Raw genomic sequence first — 16,517 nt, 5'->3', positions numbered from 1 at the left:
AACGCGTGATACTTATTGGATTGAAATAAGGGTTATTTTACCGGCTCATCTTGATTTATTGCACAAAAATTTGTAATGAAATATTTTAGTCTGCGCTCGGCCGCCGTTGTGAGTGGACACTGTGACGCTTGTAAGCAGGTCCTCGTTTACGAAAAGATCACTGTACGAATACAAAATATTTCACCTAATAAACTTGATCCTTCACGCATTTATTTTATTTATAGATTTTATACTTATGGGATTATAAATTTCATATTTAGTTTCTGACTTGATGGAGTGACCTGAACGTATACTTCGAAGACTGCTACTGGAACTAATAGACGAGTAGAGCTAGGTATTTTTTTTTTTTTTTTTTTATGTTATGGGAAGGCAAACGAGCGGACGCACTGCCTGGTGGTAAGCAGATTGCGTCGCCCATAAACCATAACAGAGGTTATGGTTGTTGCCTACCAGGATAAAGGGATTTGGAAGGAATTATGGAGAAAGGGGCGAGGATGGGAGGATTAAGGATAGGGGAGGAGAGGATGGGTAGGGGATAGGAAGGGATGTGGGCCTCCGGACCCCTCACTCACCGTACGGAACGCGACAGTAAACTGTCACTATGGCGCCGATATTCTGTGAGGGTGTGGTACCTTCCCCGGTGCGAGCGTGGCCCAGTTCGTGCCGAAGCATGCTCGACTCCCACTCCAAAATGTATGGTATGCCGAGTTTGGGCTCGTTTTGTTAGTTACGTTGAGACCTTACCTCCGGACTTGATGGAGTGACCTGAAGGTGTACTTCGAAGACGGCTACTGGAACTAATAGACGAGTAGAGCTAGGTATGCCGAGTTTGGGCTCGTTTTGTTAGTTATGTTGAGACCTTACCTCCGGACTTGATGGAGTGACCTGAAGATGTACTTCGAAGACGGCTACTGGAACTAATAGACGAGTAGAGCTAGGTATGCCGAGTTTGGGCTCGTTTTGTTAGTTACGTTGAGACCTTACCTCCGGACTTGATGGAGTGACCTGAAGGTGTACTTCGAAGACGGCTACTGGAACTAATAGACGAGTAGAGCTAGGTATGCCGAGTTTGGGCTCGTTTTGTTAGTTACGTTGAGACCTTACCTCCGGACTTGATGGAGTGACCTGAAGGTGTACTTCGAAGAAAGCTACTGGAACTAATAGACGAGTAGAGCTAGGTATGCCGAGTTTGGGCTCGTTTTGTTAGTTACGTTGAGACCTTACCTCCGGACTTGATGGAGTGACCTGAAGGTGTACTTCGAAGACGGCTACTGGAACTAATAGACGAGTAGAGCTAGGTATGCCGAGTTTGGGCTCGTTTTGTTAGTTATGTTGAGACCTTACCTCCGGACTTGATGGAGTAACCTGAAGGTGTACTTCGAAGACGGCTACTGGAACTAATAGACGAGTAGAGCTAGGTATGCCGAGTTTGGGCTCGTTTTGTTAGTTATGTTGAGACCTTACCTCCGGACTTGATGGAGTGACCTGAAGGTGTACTTCGAAGACGGCTACTGGAACTAATAGACGAGTAGAGCTAGGTATGCCGAGTTTGGGCTCGTTTTGTAAGTTACGTTGAGACCTTACCTCCGGACTTGATGGAGTGACCTGAAGGTGTACTTCGAAGACGGCTACTGGGACTAATAGACGATTAGAGCTACGTGAAGGTAGTCGTGATGATACACCCGAAGGGCAACTGGAAAAATATGACGATCAATTTTTGAAGGAGAACATGAAGACACATTTAATTCCATTTTATAAGAACAGCCTCCTTCCAGAATTGACCGATCCAAGATTCAAAAGAAATATGGAACTACAGGAACATTCATCAAATTGCCATAGTAATATAATGAAAACTAAGAATTAATTAAAAAGAATTGTTTTTCGTGAGTTTTATCCATTTTTTTATCTTTTACCCTACATAACCCTACCCTATCTATCCTACCCTACACTACTCTACTCTACACATTGATTATAAATAGATAGATACATTATATTACCACTATCATCACTACATAGTACATATAAAACAAAGTCGCTTTCTCTGTCCCTATGTCCCTTTGTACGCTTAAATATTTGAAACTACGCAACGGATTTTGATGTGGTTTTTTTTAATAGATAGAGTGATTCAAGAGGAAGGTTTATATATTTGGTCTGTGTAGCGCATGTCGCGTGTATCGCGGCTGCCGAGTAAGTATACCTACTCGGCAGTCGACCGTCACGCGACATGCGCTACACAAAGCAGTGTTCGGAACCGTTCGAACAGTTTCACTTTTACCGTGGTTTCATAAAACCACACAACATTTTATTTATAGTAATGTTTCAGTATATTGGAACTTAAAAAGTATTTGCAAGTACCTATCAGTAGTATATGTATGTGCCAAATAAAAGTATTTTCTTTCTAGTTTTCGAAAACCCACTTACATTTGATACCACAACAAAATTATATACTAAAAAACGAGCCCAAACTCGGCACACCTAGCTCAGCTCGTATATTAGTTCCAGTAGCAGTCTTCGAAGTATACCTTCAGGTCACTCCATCAAGTCCGGAGGTAAGGTCTCAACATAACTAACAAAATGAGCCCAAACTTGGTACACGTAGCTCTAATCATCTATTAGTTCCAGTAGCCGTCTTCGAAGTACACTTTGGCAAGTACTTGTTTACCAATCAATCACTGTCCAATGAAATTAGGTAAATGGTATCTACTTTTGTGACCATTCAACGTTACAAACAAATCAAAGTAAATTAAAAAAAAAAACATGGCAATAAAAATAAGTTCAATTATCAAGTCGTGTCAGTTTAGTCATAATTTCGTCGTTTCTCGCATTTCGCTGTGTGTGTGAGCCGTGCACGTGTAGTAGTAAGACTCAAAACGTAAAATTGATGCGCGTCAATTTGTATATGCGTCCTTAACCAAATTTCAGAACTCTGTGTTCACAAGAAGTAGTACAATATTATCGCAAGGGAATCAAAATCTATATTTTGATTCCCTTGCGATAATGTCGAAATTTGCGATAATTTACGGCATAAATGGCTGTATCTTTTGATTGCGTTGGCTTATAAGTTTGATTTTTTTCACAGCTATAAGGAACCGTAGATTTGAGTATTCGGTATGAATTTCAGATTGATACCTCCACGCGTTCCTGAGAAAAAGGGTCTTCACAGGCAGACAAACTTGAAAAATATATATTTTTTGCAATTATTCCTGTATCTGTACTATAAGATGTTGCTTTGTACCGAATTTCAAGATTCTGAGTTTACGGAAAGTACACTGTAGGTTTTGAGTTTTGATTCCCTTGCGAATGTCGAAATTTGCGAAAATTTTCGGCATTTACGGCTGTATCTTCTGATTCGTTGACATAGAAGTTTGATTTTATTATAGCGTAAAGGTATTTTATTTGAGTTTTTGGTATGAATATCAAGTTAATACATGTCAGTGTTCATGAGTAAGAGGGTTGTAAGTTAAATTTTTTTTTTAATATTTTTTTATATTATAAATAATCTAAGGAAAAATTCATGCTTTTCGCAATTAGTAAACAAAGTCGTTGTCTCTGTGCCTGTGTCCCTATGTATGATTAAATCTTTAAAACTACGCAACGAATATCGATGCAGTTTTTTTAAAGATAGAGTGATTCAAGAGGAATAGTATATAATTTATAAGGTTTTAGAGAAAGCGGGCGAAGCCGCGGGCGGTAAGCTAGTCTGCGTTATAAGACGTTTGATTGTACTAAATTTCATGACTCTGTGTACTCGGGAACTACCCTGTAGGTTTTGATTTCTTAGGGAGTGTCGAAAAATTTCAGCAATTACAGCTGCATCTTTTGATTGCGTTGACTAAAACGTTTGAATTTTTCACAGTATAAAGGGACCGTAGACCGTAGGATTTCGACATTAGCAAGGGAATCAATACCTGCAGGGAGCACCCTGTCCCGTAAACACAGTCTTGAAATTGAGTAAAAAGTATTGTGTACAGATGTAGTAATAACTGCGAAAACCCTAATTATTTAATTAAATTAAATAAAAATATATTTTTAAATAATTTTAAACTTCGTCTACATGTATTTAATTGATATTCACATCAGAACTCAGGTCTATAATAACTTAAATCTGTTATTTAATTCAAATTCTATGTCAACGCAATCTGAAGAAAAAGCAATTAGAGCCGCATATTCTGTAATTCGCAACTACTTGCAAGGGAATCATCAATCAAAACCTACAAGGTACTTCCCGTGAACACAGTCTTGAAATTTGGTTAAAAGCAACGACTTAAGCACTTACAAGCACAGATAAAGATACAACTTAATGAAAAAATATGTTTGCTCGGAGTCCTCGGTGCGCGAGTGCGACGCGCACTTGGCCGATTTTTTGTTGTAATTTGACTGTATTTTATAGTGTTCATTTGAAAAAAAATTTTGCTATTTTATGTCTTATCCACGAATATTTCGATATTTGAGGTTTTGTGTGAAAAGTGTAACAGCAAAAGTTGTAGAAAAAAAATTAATTACATACAACTTTACCATTACACTTTATTCCGCAGTTATAGTTTTTTTTTTAAATCGAAAAACCTGTTATTTGTCCTTAAATTATGACCACAGGTCGACCCTAATAAATTTTTTCTATAATTTTTGTAATATTCTCTTCCGTTACCGTTTGTAATTGATTTCATTGTTCTATATTACTTTTATGTCTCAAAATTCAATAAAAACATCATATTGAACAGTATTAATTTGTTAATTTAAAAAAGTTAATATGAAATTAGTGGTCCACTTAGGTCGTGGACCTAGCCCAGGGGGGGGTCATGACCCCGTGACCCCCCCCCTGGATCCGCGCTTGGTGGTATGACTTCAACTAAAGGAATATTGTCAATCTGTTTTTGGTATAGCATTCCTGGATGGATACTCTGTCCAATATTAAACATTATTAATAAAAAAAGTCGCATGATTATTTTTTTTTCAAACGAAGATGACCTCCATGTTTTAACTTATTTTTGGTTCTAAGTTTAATGTAATATTATTATCTTATAAACACAAGATGCAAGTTTCTGAACAGCCACAATTTCTTCAATCTCCAGTTAACAGGTTTTCCGTTCATAGCGCCACAGCCTGTACATATTTTCAATAATACCTATTTAGAAGGCAGTTGTTTGGCCGGTATACCGACTGATGTTTAGCAATGTTGCGATCTATGTAGGAGCATGTCTTCCTAGAAAATGCCTATTCTTCTAGACTGTTCTAGACTTATAAAGAGTTCGATATTATAATGTACTTTTTAGTTTCATAATATTATCTAAGTATAAACAAGACATTAAAATAGTTTTGTCAGATTCTATTTCTACGTTGATCCTCCTTAACGTTATGGACTATAGAACTATCTAGAACTAGTATATTTGGTATTTAATTAGCATTAAAATGATTTTTATATGAGAAATAAAAAAAAATAGAAAACATTCGATCACGAGGCCGGGTTTTGGGCGGAAGACGCGGCCGCGGGTTCGAATCCCGCCTCGTCTCTAATATTTTTCTATTCTTTTAAAATATCTCCGTAGTATATTTTCCAAAGCAAGAAACGTGAAGGCAAGCCCAATAATGAGTGATATAAACAAACCGTCTGTCGTCTGTCTGTACATCCTCAATAGGGGCCTAGTTAGCGCCCGCTCCAATCCGTTACGTAGACTAACTGCACACAGACTCTATTCGATAATTTTATTATAATACATATAAGATAAGGCTTTGCTTGTTTCAAATAATTTTCGTGAACATTCTAACTTCAATTATAGGTTAGAGATGATATTTTAACAAGCACTAAAAAGTCCGCTGCCGGGACCAGTAGGTGTAGATAGCTTATAAGCGCTCCAGAAGTGGCGCGACCAAATTTTAATACAAACTGATATACGTAATGTTATTGTAATTTCCTTCTCTTTAATCTATTGTGGTATTCGATTTATTCCGAAATTCAAATTCGCCAAATGCAAAATTAGCGAATACAAAAAAATTCATTCTGCGTTATTGTTGATGGAGAAAATTCGTGTAAAATACATTTTTATATGTAGGTAACAGTTCCACTATAAATCAAATAGCACGAGTTACTCTGATGCAAGATAAAAAGAGAGACGCTATATACTATGATCAATAGATACGTTAAGCCAATGCATGTAGAGCATCAAAATCTTTACATTTTACTCTACCAAAAAATGTAGAGACATTTTAGCATAGCATAATTTTAATCAAGCAAGCATATTTTCTGTCCATTTTTACTCATGTTTGAGTAAAAATGGAGTAAAAAAACCGTGTTACTTATTATAAGCTCTACATTCTTTATTCCAAGTTATGATTATTTGTATTGGAGATATATTTGCATTCAAATCACAAATAGATTGACTTGCAGAATTATTTATTTAATATAGGTAAGTAATAAGTTTTGCATAAGTTGATATAAGTGTGTAATGAATCTTATACATTGTTAATAATTGGTCCTTCGAGCAGGATATTGCCTAATATTGTAGTTGTTTAATTTTTTAAGCAGAACGGTAGTCGCTTGTTATTTTATTTATTTTTAACAAGCTGTATAAACATTTTGCCAATCTCTTTCTAATTCATATCTTTAGAAGATCTTTATAAAAACGATTCCTCATAAATTAGGTAATATGCCTTTATCGATTCATTCGTAATATCATTCGTAATAGTAAAAAATATGTCAAGTAGTTATCTAATAGTTAGTGATTTAGTCAAGTTCTCAGTTACGTTCGAATTTAAGTAAGGGATAAATATCTTTAAAATAGCTGTTATTCTAAGTTTATATAAATATTTAAAACTAGCGGTCCGCCCCGGCTTCGCCCATGGTACATATTTCGCAATAAAAGTTAGCCTATGTTCTTTCTCAGCCCTCAGGGTCTAAAGATTATCTGTGCCAAATTTCATCAAAATCGGTCCAGTAGTTTATGCGTGAAAACCATACATACATACAAACCTTTCCTCTTTATAATATTAGTATAGATATTTAGGAGTTAGGACATTGCTTTATCTTTTAGTTAGTCCATTCTCCAGTCTCCACTGAGTGTGTATATCATTTATGGGGGGACGGCGCGTACGCAGTCCCCACTACCAAAAATTACGCGTCCGAGTTATCCACATTAGGGATAATCGCAGAGGTCAACCCCGCCGCAGTGCAATGGCGGGGCCTCGCTCTGGGGGAACCGCCTTCCTGATCACGGTGTCCCCTACGCCAGGTAAGTATGATTTCGCCAAGTTCCCCGGACTATTTACGTATTCGAAAAAGAATTTCTATAGCGCGATTTATATCCACGAAATAACAAGGTGCTGCCATCTCTACCAAACATGTGTAAACTGACTCTATGTCGGTGGCTCTACCAAAATAGCTTTAGAGCGCCATCTACAATAGAACGTGTTATATTGTTGCCGTTCAACTCTACATCGACTCTACATGACTGTAATTTTATATCAAAAAAATGTAGAGATAATTTATAATATATAGAGTGTTTTTCAGTAGTTATAAAATCATATTTTCTTAAAAGTGTTTCCATAAAACGAATATTATTTATAGCTCGACTGCGTCTATGCCGCCATCAGTCTGTTGGAACTTTCTCATTATTAGCGCAAAGAGTTGTTTTATTCCATCGTCGCTCAGTTAGCTAACAATTTCCCATTTACCTCCACTCATCTATACTTAACATTGAAAAATGCTCTTTATTCCCTACTTGTAGAGTCTGAAATCTATTATTGCAAATACGCACTAAATCAGCATATTTCAGGAGATAGATCGTGTTTAACTTTCAGACGTATAACTTGGTAATAAAGTAGCTTTTAGTGTGAAGAGTTATTGTTAAGCAGTCGTCGAGATAAAGGAAATAAGCGATTTAATTGGCGAACGATTATTCGTTGGATTCTGAACGATTCGCTTTTTGGAATTAGTGTGGATTTTGCTGTTGTTTTGTGGAAATTAATTACAAGACGGATTAAATACAAACAGTAAAGGCTCTATCAGTTAAAATAGTAGAATGCTTTACAATATAAATAAGTTCTCAACATATACGAATACAAATGGAAATCTAGAACACAAAATTATTGCCTAGGTGCATATTAAACGATCGTTATTTTTATTTTTTTATTGGCCATAATTATTCGGATAACGCAGGTCCACAACAACAAATGGTTGTTAGTAGAATACAAACTTAACATTAATGTTAGTAATCAAATTAAAATAAATTATAAGGAGTTATGATACAAAACTTAATAAGTACCTAAGTTTAAAAAGTATAATATTAAACTGACATAAAAATAAAATATTAATTAAATCCACGATCCCAACAATACAAAATATATCGCATATCCTTTGTAACATTTTTAACAATTCTTATCCAACGCACGAACCACGTATAATTTTTTCTCAAACACTTCATATCCATAACATAATATCCAGCTTAAGTTTTTTCCAAGATTAAGTATCACACGAGGTTTCGCAAAGCTACAAAGGCTCTATTGATTACAACATAAAAGTTCCGACATGTTTTCAAACAATATAATCCTGTAACAATGGAAATTTGCGCAAATCCGTCAAGAGTATTTGTTATTGTGTCCGCCATAACACCTCTTCAGAAATGGGTAATTACGCCGCCTCAGGTAATGTTACTATCCGAAGATATTAAGGATTTCTTCCTATGTTTGAATTGTTTTTTGAAACGTATGAAATTTTAACACATCAATGTTATTTAAATAAAAAAAGACGGGTTGCACTCCGGGAGTGCCGGCAGAAGTGAAAACGCGCGTAGTAGAGAGGGGATAGCTGTCTACTCTCCATCCGTCTTACGCTTTTTCGATCAGGTCACGTGTCCTGACTCCTGACGCGAGTTTAAGATTTTATACCCATTACAGAAAAAGTGCTCAACGCCGCTAAAGAAGTTTTCACTTCAAAAATATGAGTGTTTATAATTAATTGGTCTTTCACACAAAATTTTTTTACTGTTAATTGACTGAAATTTTTTATGCTAATTTGATGAATACCTCGAAAAACATGCAGGATACTTTTTACGTATTATTTTAAGCAGACCTACTTGCTAAAACTATTATTGAACTATGATATAGTTTAGCATTGAACAATATATGCATTAATATCGCAATGCTCGACAATAATGAGTGAAATGAAATATAGAGACTGACGGGGAAACGGGAAATGGAAAACTTAACACGATTAACGACTCATTGTGAAGGATGCGGCGCGAGATGCAACATTCTAGATGTTTCTAGAATATAATATAAAGGCTGAATAAAACCATATTGCCTACATTATTGTACAATATGTTCCGTTTACAAACAATTCTTGAAAAAGAAACACAGAAACTTTTGAAAGGACAAAGCGCTGCATATTGCAATTAATTGTTGATTTATTTACCTACATATATCTATATTATGTGTTATTTTTATGAAAAAGGCGAATTTTTGCAATCCAAGAATAAGTTACAGAGAGATTTCTTGCACGTCCCTTATTCAATTCAACAATAATAATTTATACAATGCGTACTTATTTGTTTTTTAATATTTTGAACAAAAATTCCTTAGTTTTTCAAACAGCTCTCGCTACATCTCATCACTTCTGCCAATCAAAGCGTTCGGAAGCTGGATGCATCTTTATGACTTCCCGCATTTCATCATGATTCACAGCTCAGACCGCCAATTCCTAGATTTTCTAATATATTGAAAATTAATAGGAATGGAAAATCGAACTAAGCTGGTAATTTATTTCAAATGTTTAACATAAATTGGCATTATTCATTTTCCGAAGGAGACAAAAGGTCTTTTTGGTTAAGTATATTAGAGTAAACATTATGTGAATCGTACGATACCTAATCCTACGGTAATTAACTTTACCACTATGATAATAAAATGAATTGAAATTATTTTAGTTCGTACGTAGGAGGATAAGAAGGAATGTATTTATATAGAAAAAAAAGAAAAATATTTGTGTGCAGAATAAATTATTTCCAGGAAAAAGGTCAGACAAAGGAAATTTTATAAGCGTAATTTCTTACGCATGGATAAAATCCTTCTTAAGTATTATCAAAATTTCCTTACATTATGTACTTGATTTACACTAATACTTGCAATTACTGAATCGCTCCTAATTAAAGTGTGTACCTAATTATTATTTCACTTCATAATACGTTACATATTACATGTTATTACCGTCTACCCTCCGATACAAAGGGGCTAATAACCATAAATATCTATAGAGTGTAATATTATAACAAATATTAAATTATTAGCGAATATTACAATAAGCTTACGCATAATCCTCTAAACCTCAACCACGACCTCATACTGTTATTTTGTCTGTGGCATTATTAATTATAACAAACGATATTAGTTTCTATTACAATGTAATAAAATTCACTTTCGTATGAAAAATTATCGAGTATTCTATTCGATTTTTTTCTAGTAAATAATTGGTGTATTCAATTTTGTACTGTAACTGTATAGTAATAAAGGTTATTACATGGATTTAATTGACACACTCGATATGTAGTGTTTAAGCGACATTTCACGGTTTGATGCGCGCGAAGAATATGCGACAAATTTATTTACAGGATGATAATATTATTAATTTATGTTTTTATTTTGCATTTCTTAATTTGTTTATATTTGAGGATTCATAATAATTAATCATTAGCACATCTTATCTTAATACTATTATAATCTTAATACCTACTACATATTATAAAGGCGAAAGTTTGTAAGTATGGATGTATGGATGTTTGTTACTCTTTCACGTAAAAACTACTGAACCGATTACAATGAAATTTAGCACACATATAGAGGGTAACTTGGATTAACACATAGGATAGGTTTTATCCCGGAAATCCCACGGGAAAACGCGGGCGAAGCCGCAGGCGGAAATCTAGTAATAAAATATTTGTTACTTGTTATATTATGTGGTAGTGAATATTTTTTATTACACAGTACAAAGGAAGAAGAGCTTCGTATAGTAGGTATCTGTAATATACCTTTTATATTATTATTTACAATGCACATAAAATTATTAATACACAGGAAACATAGTGTTTTGGGAATGCTTATTTAGTTAAGAATTACGTCAATAATAATCCTAAACCATTGTTCTAATTTCAACCACATTAATTTGTGTATTATCCACGGTTAATTTGTTTTTAAATGAATATAGAAGCCTCAATCAAAACTGAATAGCAACAATGATGTAGATTTAATGAATACTCCAGTTCGAGCTCGACCTAAACTAACAGCTCTTTCACAACTTTCATTAAATCCAACTTCATTAACTAATTTAGATTTGTTTAACTTGTTATATCAACTAACCAGGATAGTTTCATGTGAATACGTATATTTATAAACGACTAGATTGCCGCCCGCCGGTTCGCCCGCGTTTTCAAAGGAAAATCCGCATAGTTCCAGTTCCCGTGGGATTTCCGGGATAAAACCTATATGTGTGCTAAATTTCATTGTAATCGGTTCAGTTGTATGTGCGTGAAAGAGTAACAAACACACACACATCCTCACAAACTTTCGCATTTATAATATTAGTAGCAATGATTAGTAGGATAAAACTTTATAAAAAATAAAAATAATGTTCTAGCTGGCAACTGCGGTTCCACCTGTTCACAATATGAAATTTAGAGGTAACTTCGTGATTTTTTTTCTATCGAGTCAATTTTAATATTTTATGATCTGAGAGAACCTTCGAAAATATCTAGTTTGACATTTATTTTACTTTTTAGATTTGGTCTTGAATAATACACGTATTATCTAATAGTAGATAGGTAATTTTGCTTTATACCCACTCTTAAACTAAGAACCTGAAATTTTTTCGTCGCATACTTATCCGTCAATCATTGATGTTTAAAGGTTAACTTACCTATGAAAAAAGTAGCATAAGTTGGATACTGGGTCTGTAACTACATTTCAATTTAATCCAAATCGATTTCACCGGGAAAAACGATTTTAGTTTTTATATTTAATCATCAACATCATAAATTTGTAATACCTACTCTACATTTTCCAGAGACATTATAATTATAATTTTGAACACCCTGTATAAGCGTGTAATTCCCACCCCTTGGATTAGTTAACGCATTAACACTTTTTTGTGAAGTCGGATCAATGCATTGTGCGCGTGTTTGTGACGAAACATTATGTTCATCGTTAAGCTATTACGAATGGGCTGTTTTATTTTATTAGTTTTTATTTATTTTATTTATCAAGGTATGCCATTAATTTCTGAATAGAATTGCCAATACTTTAATGGTTAAGTTAAGAAAAAATAAATGGAATATTATTTGAATCGGCTCTGAAAAGGTAAATAGGCAAAGGGCAAAATAGGCAAAATATTCTTTGTGGGGATAAAAAAGATGATTCAGTAGGAGTTAAAAAGTTAGTATTGATAAGGGCTCATTATACTGTTATACACGAATAGGTATAAACGTTTTAATTTTAAGCTAGAGCAAAATACGTAGATTTCGGTATACGGTAAGCTATACTCGTTTATGACCAAAGTGCTAACATAAAAGCAATTTATTATTAATTTATTCCATATTTGTTTTATATATGAGCTTTATAGGTTAAAAATGTTGTTACATTAACATTAAGTTAACGTTATACAAAACTTAACACGCTAAAATTGAATAACACAACATTACAAATACAAACTGATATTTGTATGTATTTCCCACATTTTTCCGTAAACTGCAGGCGTTACATGCATTCACGTCAGGTGTGAGAGGGGGAAGGGGGGGAGCGAGTGGGGGGGAGGGACTGAATTCGATTCCCGGCTATTGAAAAGTTTCAAGAGGCGAAAAGCTTCGACAAACGAAGCTAAGTGAATTTCGAGCCCTCAGATGGTGCAGGGACGGATTTGGGATTAGATTTGTTTTGTTTTTTATCTTGGACATAAGACTGATGTTATTTAAAAACGTTACTAATTAGGTTGGTCTATACAGAGCGAGCAGCCTCGTGAAGCAGCTCGGTCAGTAGGTAGATACTCAGTGACGTGGTTCGCTCGAAGAAACGTGTGTATTATAGGTATAGGTATTAAATATTGACTTGACAAACTAATGTGCATCAACAGTACAAAAGAACCCTGCAATGGGAATACATTTTAAGATAGGATACTCATTACTCATATTTAACATATGCAACGACTACGCCTATTACGATGAATTTAATTTATAATAGTAATTTAATATTATAAATTACATTCATCTTAATACATAAGCCATCTCAACTGCTTTTCAATGCCTATTATTTTATTTTACAATTTTTATATTTTAATATTAGTTTAATTTACGTATGTTTTAGCGCATATAAAATATCGATTAAAATATGTTCTCTAAGTCTACATCTTAACAATTTTGTGTTATGCGAGTCTTTTATTTTGATTGGCTCTTTCATAATACATTGTATCTTCCACAATTTTAGAAACACGAATACTTGAACAAGTACAGCTCTGTACGAGCGGCTTGGTTCCAATTTTTATCAATCCCATTTTATTTCCCCTTACGAAAGTTTTCCTCCAATTTCGCGCGCTCGGCCCGCCCACTAGTGATGTGATTCTTGTCTAATGTATCGATAGAATACTCTTATCGATAAATATGTTATATTGGAAGTAACACACACCATTTAACTTAAGACTATAATCAATTAAGACTTATCTAAGTTAGAAATAATATGGTGATAGAAGTCACTATTGATTAAATCTAACAATTTAATGAATAATTGCTACTGTCGCCATATAGTTCCTATTACGGTGCATTTACGAACGAACATAGAGCTAGAGCTAGAGCAAGAGCATTCTTTCATGATCTTTTAGCTTCAACGAAAACTCGTGTTCACTATACTGTTTGTACCACTTTCTATATCAAATTAAATTATTAGATATTAAATGTATGACTAATAACAGGCGGATTAGGACAAATCAGTAATAATATTATATTCACTACTCATTTGCATTTCATTCAAGCACTTACCTTTCTATGCGTTGCCAATTGCCATCCCATATTCCCATATATTAACTTGCATACTCATTACAGATTCTGAGTCTATAATATCTCCTTATTATTTTTGCAAGTTTGTTGTATGTAAGTTAATCGTAAACATAATGCTTATCTCTTTCCTTTTACTCAATTTCCTCATACTAAGGTGTTTTTTTTAATTATCGACAAAAAATGTCGATAGTCGCGCATCCCTTTCGGAACAACCGTAGATTGAGAGGAGGTATCGTCACTCGCCGGGAATCGAACCCCGACACCGACACTTCCTATCGGTGACCCAATATAGCTTCTAATTGTCCATATATTAAGTAATCTCTTCTTCTCTAATTCTCTTCTTTTCTCCTCTCTCTCAAATAAAATCATTTTAAATTTACCTGTTTTATTATAAGAAGCCTTTGTACTAAAGGTTTGATTAAAATTTAAAGTTAATGTATATAAAAATTGCGCGTGCTCTACAATGACCGAGAATCACACAATACAAGTGGCTAGATAATAATATTTCAATAATGATCTATCTATAAGTTGTTATAAACCGTTTACTTTTCACTTATAATACCACAAGAGCTTCAAAATTATCGGGTATTTTTCCGATAGGTTCGTTGCAAACAAATGAAGGAGTCAGGTTAAAAAATCACTCGCGAAGCGCGAGTGATTTTTCCTGAAAAACTTGACGACTTTATTTGTTTGCAGGGAACCTTGAGGGAAATGCCAGATAATTTTGAAGCTCGTGTGGTATTCGGGGGATTATTTTTCCGTCCCAAATGTCGGCCAATAATTTCACAATTGAATTCAACCTGTCAGTTTGACGTCAACTACCAGAGAAAATTTTCAAAAAATTATCAGTATAATACCATGTAGGTTGTACGACGTGACGTCGAATGGTGCAATTCTATTGGTCAATATTTGGGTCGGAAAAATAATCACTTTTATTTTACCAATTTCCTTAAACATAGATGCCAATTATCACTTGTCAACAAAGCGACTGAAAAAATCGCGAAAGAGGTAATTTTTAAACAAATATTTATGAGATAAAACAAGGGCTCTACAAATTGTTCAGTCTAAATTCTAAAGTAATAATTTGATCACTAAATGCATTTTGAACATAAGCATTAATTTAACACCTATCTAAGTATTTTTAAAACATTTTAATTTCCAACAAAACATCAAAAACGATGAAAAAACCAATTCAAATATTAGTTTAATTCATTCCACATAACGCGCCTCAACACGATAATCTTATAAACATACAAACTTACTTATACTTACAAATGCCCACTTCAAATCCCAAAGCTTCCTTCTCAGAAGTTTTTGCTATTCAAAGCAAAAAGCTGGTCACTACAATATCTGATTTCTATGTGTGATGTACAATGATGCGTGAACCAAGTGACCACACCATTGTATGGTTGGGATTAGCCAGCTTTTGTAGGCTCTTGTGTAGCGAAAAAATTGTAAACATGTTATAGATTATAGTATAAAGTGGACTAGGCAAAGGTTTTATTAGGTGAATTGTATAGATTGTAACTTGATCGTAATAAAACATGAATATAGAAGCTAAACATGTCGAAAGACATCCTACTAATATTATAAATGCGAAAGTTTGTGAGGATGGAACGGGAACTATGCGGGTGCGGCGGGCGAGGCCGCGGGCGGAAAGCTACTTCTCTATAATATTATAACGATGTTTAAAGCATGCAAAAGTTAAAGCAAATGATAATAACATTTTGTAAAAAATCGCTGAAATTACACTAGGTACTTATTATTGAAAATAAGAGATCCCTACTAATATTATAAATGCGAAAGTAACTCTGTCTGTCTGTTACGCTTTCCCGCTTAAACCTCTCAATCGATTTTGAGGAAATTTGGCACAGACAATCTTTAGACCCTTAGAAAGAACATAGGCTACCTTTTATTGCGAAATATGTACCACGGACGAAGCCGGGGCGGACAGCTAGTATTCTAAAACATTTATTGTATTTTGATTTATTTTATAGATATCGAGTGTTTATAATAATAATTAAATATGCAGATTAAAGAACATGTGCATTTCATACCCACAAAAAGAATGTAAAAATCGAAGCGTGCCCTCCATTCCGTACAATTTATTCACTCATAGATCGAAATCTCACAAAATAAAAGGTTATTCGAGACGAAACCTCAATACTCCTACTGGTTACATTGTAAAACTAATTGCTACATAAGCTCTGAAAAACATCGTAACATAGAAAACCACAAGATTACTTTGTATAGTAACATCTTTGTGGTACCGCGAGTAATGTAATACTTTCTTAGAAATGTAGGATTGTTTGCTTCTGGTCTTTCAATGGATCGGCTACTTCAGAGATGGTAGATGAGTTTTTGTGGAAACGCTGTCGGAAAGTGAAAGACGTATTACATTGCAATTGTGATATATGCCACTGCGTTTTTTGTAGCTCTTATAAAACAAATATTATAAACAACATCTAGTTTTCCAGTAATTATATTGAAAATACT

At 34.3% G+C, this 16,517-nt stretch overlaps 1 non-coding gene across 1 annotated transcript; it reads right to left on the bottom strand.

The window, feature by feature from the left end:
* Positions 1-7,069: 7,069 nt before the first annotated feature.
* Positions 7,070-7,231, bottom strand: LOC149478200 (U1 spliceosomal RNA). Its single transcript, XR_016317458.1, has one exon. It is a non-coding gene; the product is annotated as a U1 spliceosomal RNA (small nuclear RNA).
* Positions 7,232-16,517: the final 9,286 nt, after the last annotated feature.

This window comes from Colias philodice, chromosome 22 (genome assembly GCF_061535455.1).
Source record: "Colias philodice isolate Cphi_HAF_F1 chromosome 22, ilColPhil1 Martin Lab GWU primary, whole genome shotgun sequence".
NCBI classification, from domain to species: Eukaryota; Metazoa; Arthropoda; class Insecta; order Lepidoptera; family Pieridae; genus Colias; species Colias philodice.
This window is presented reverse-complemented; position numbering and strand designations above follow the sequence as displayed.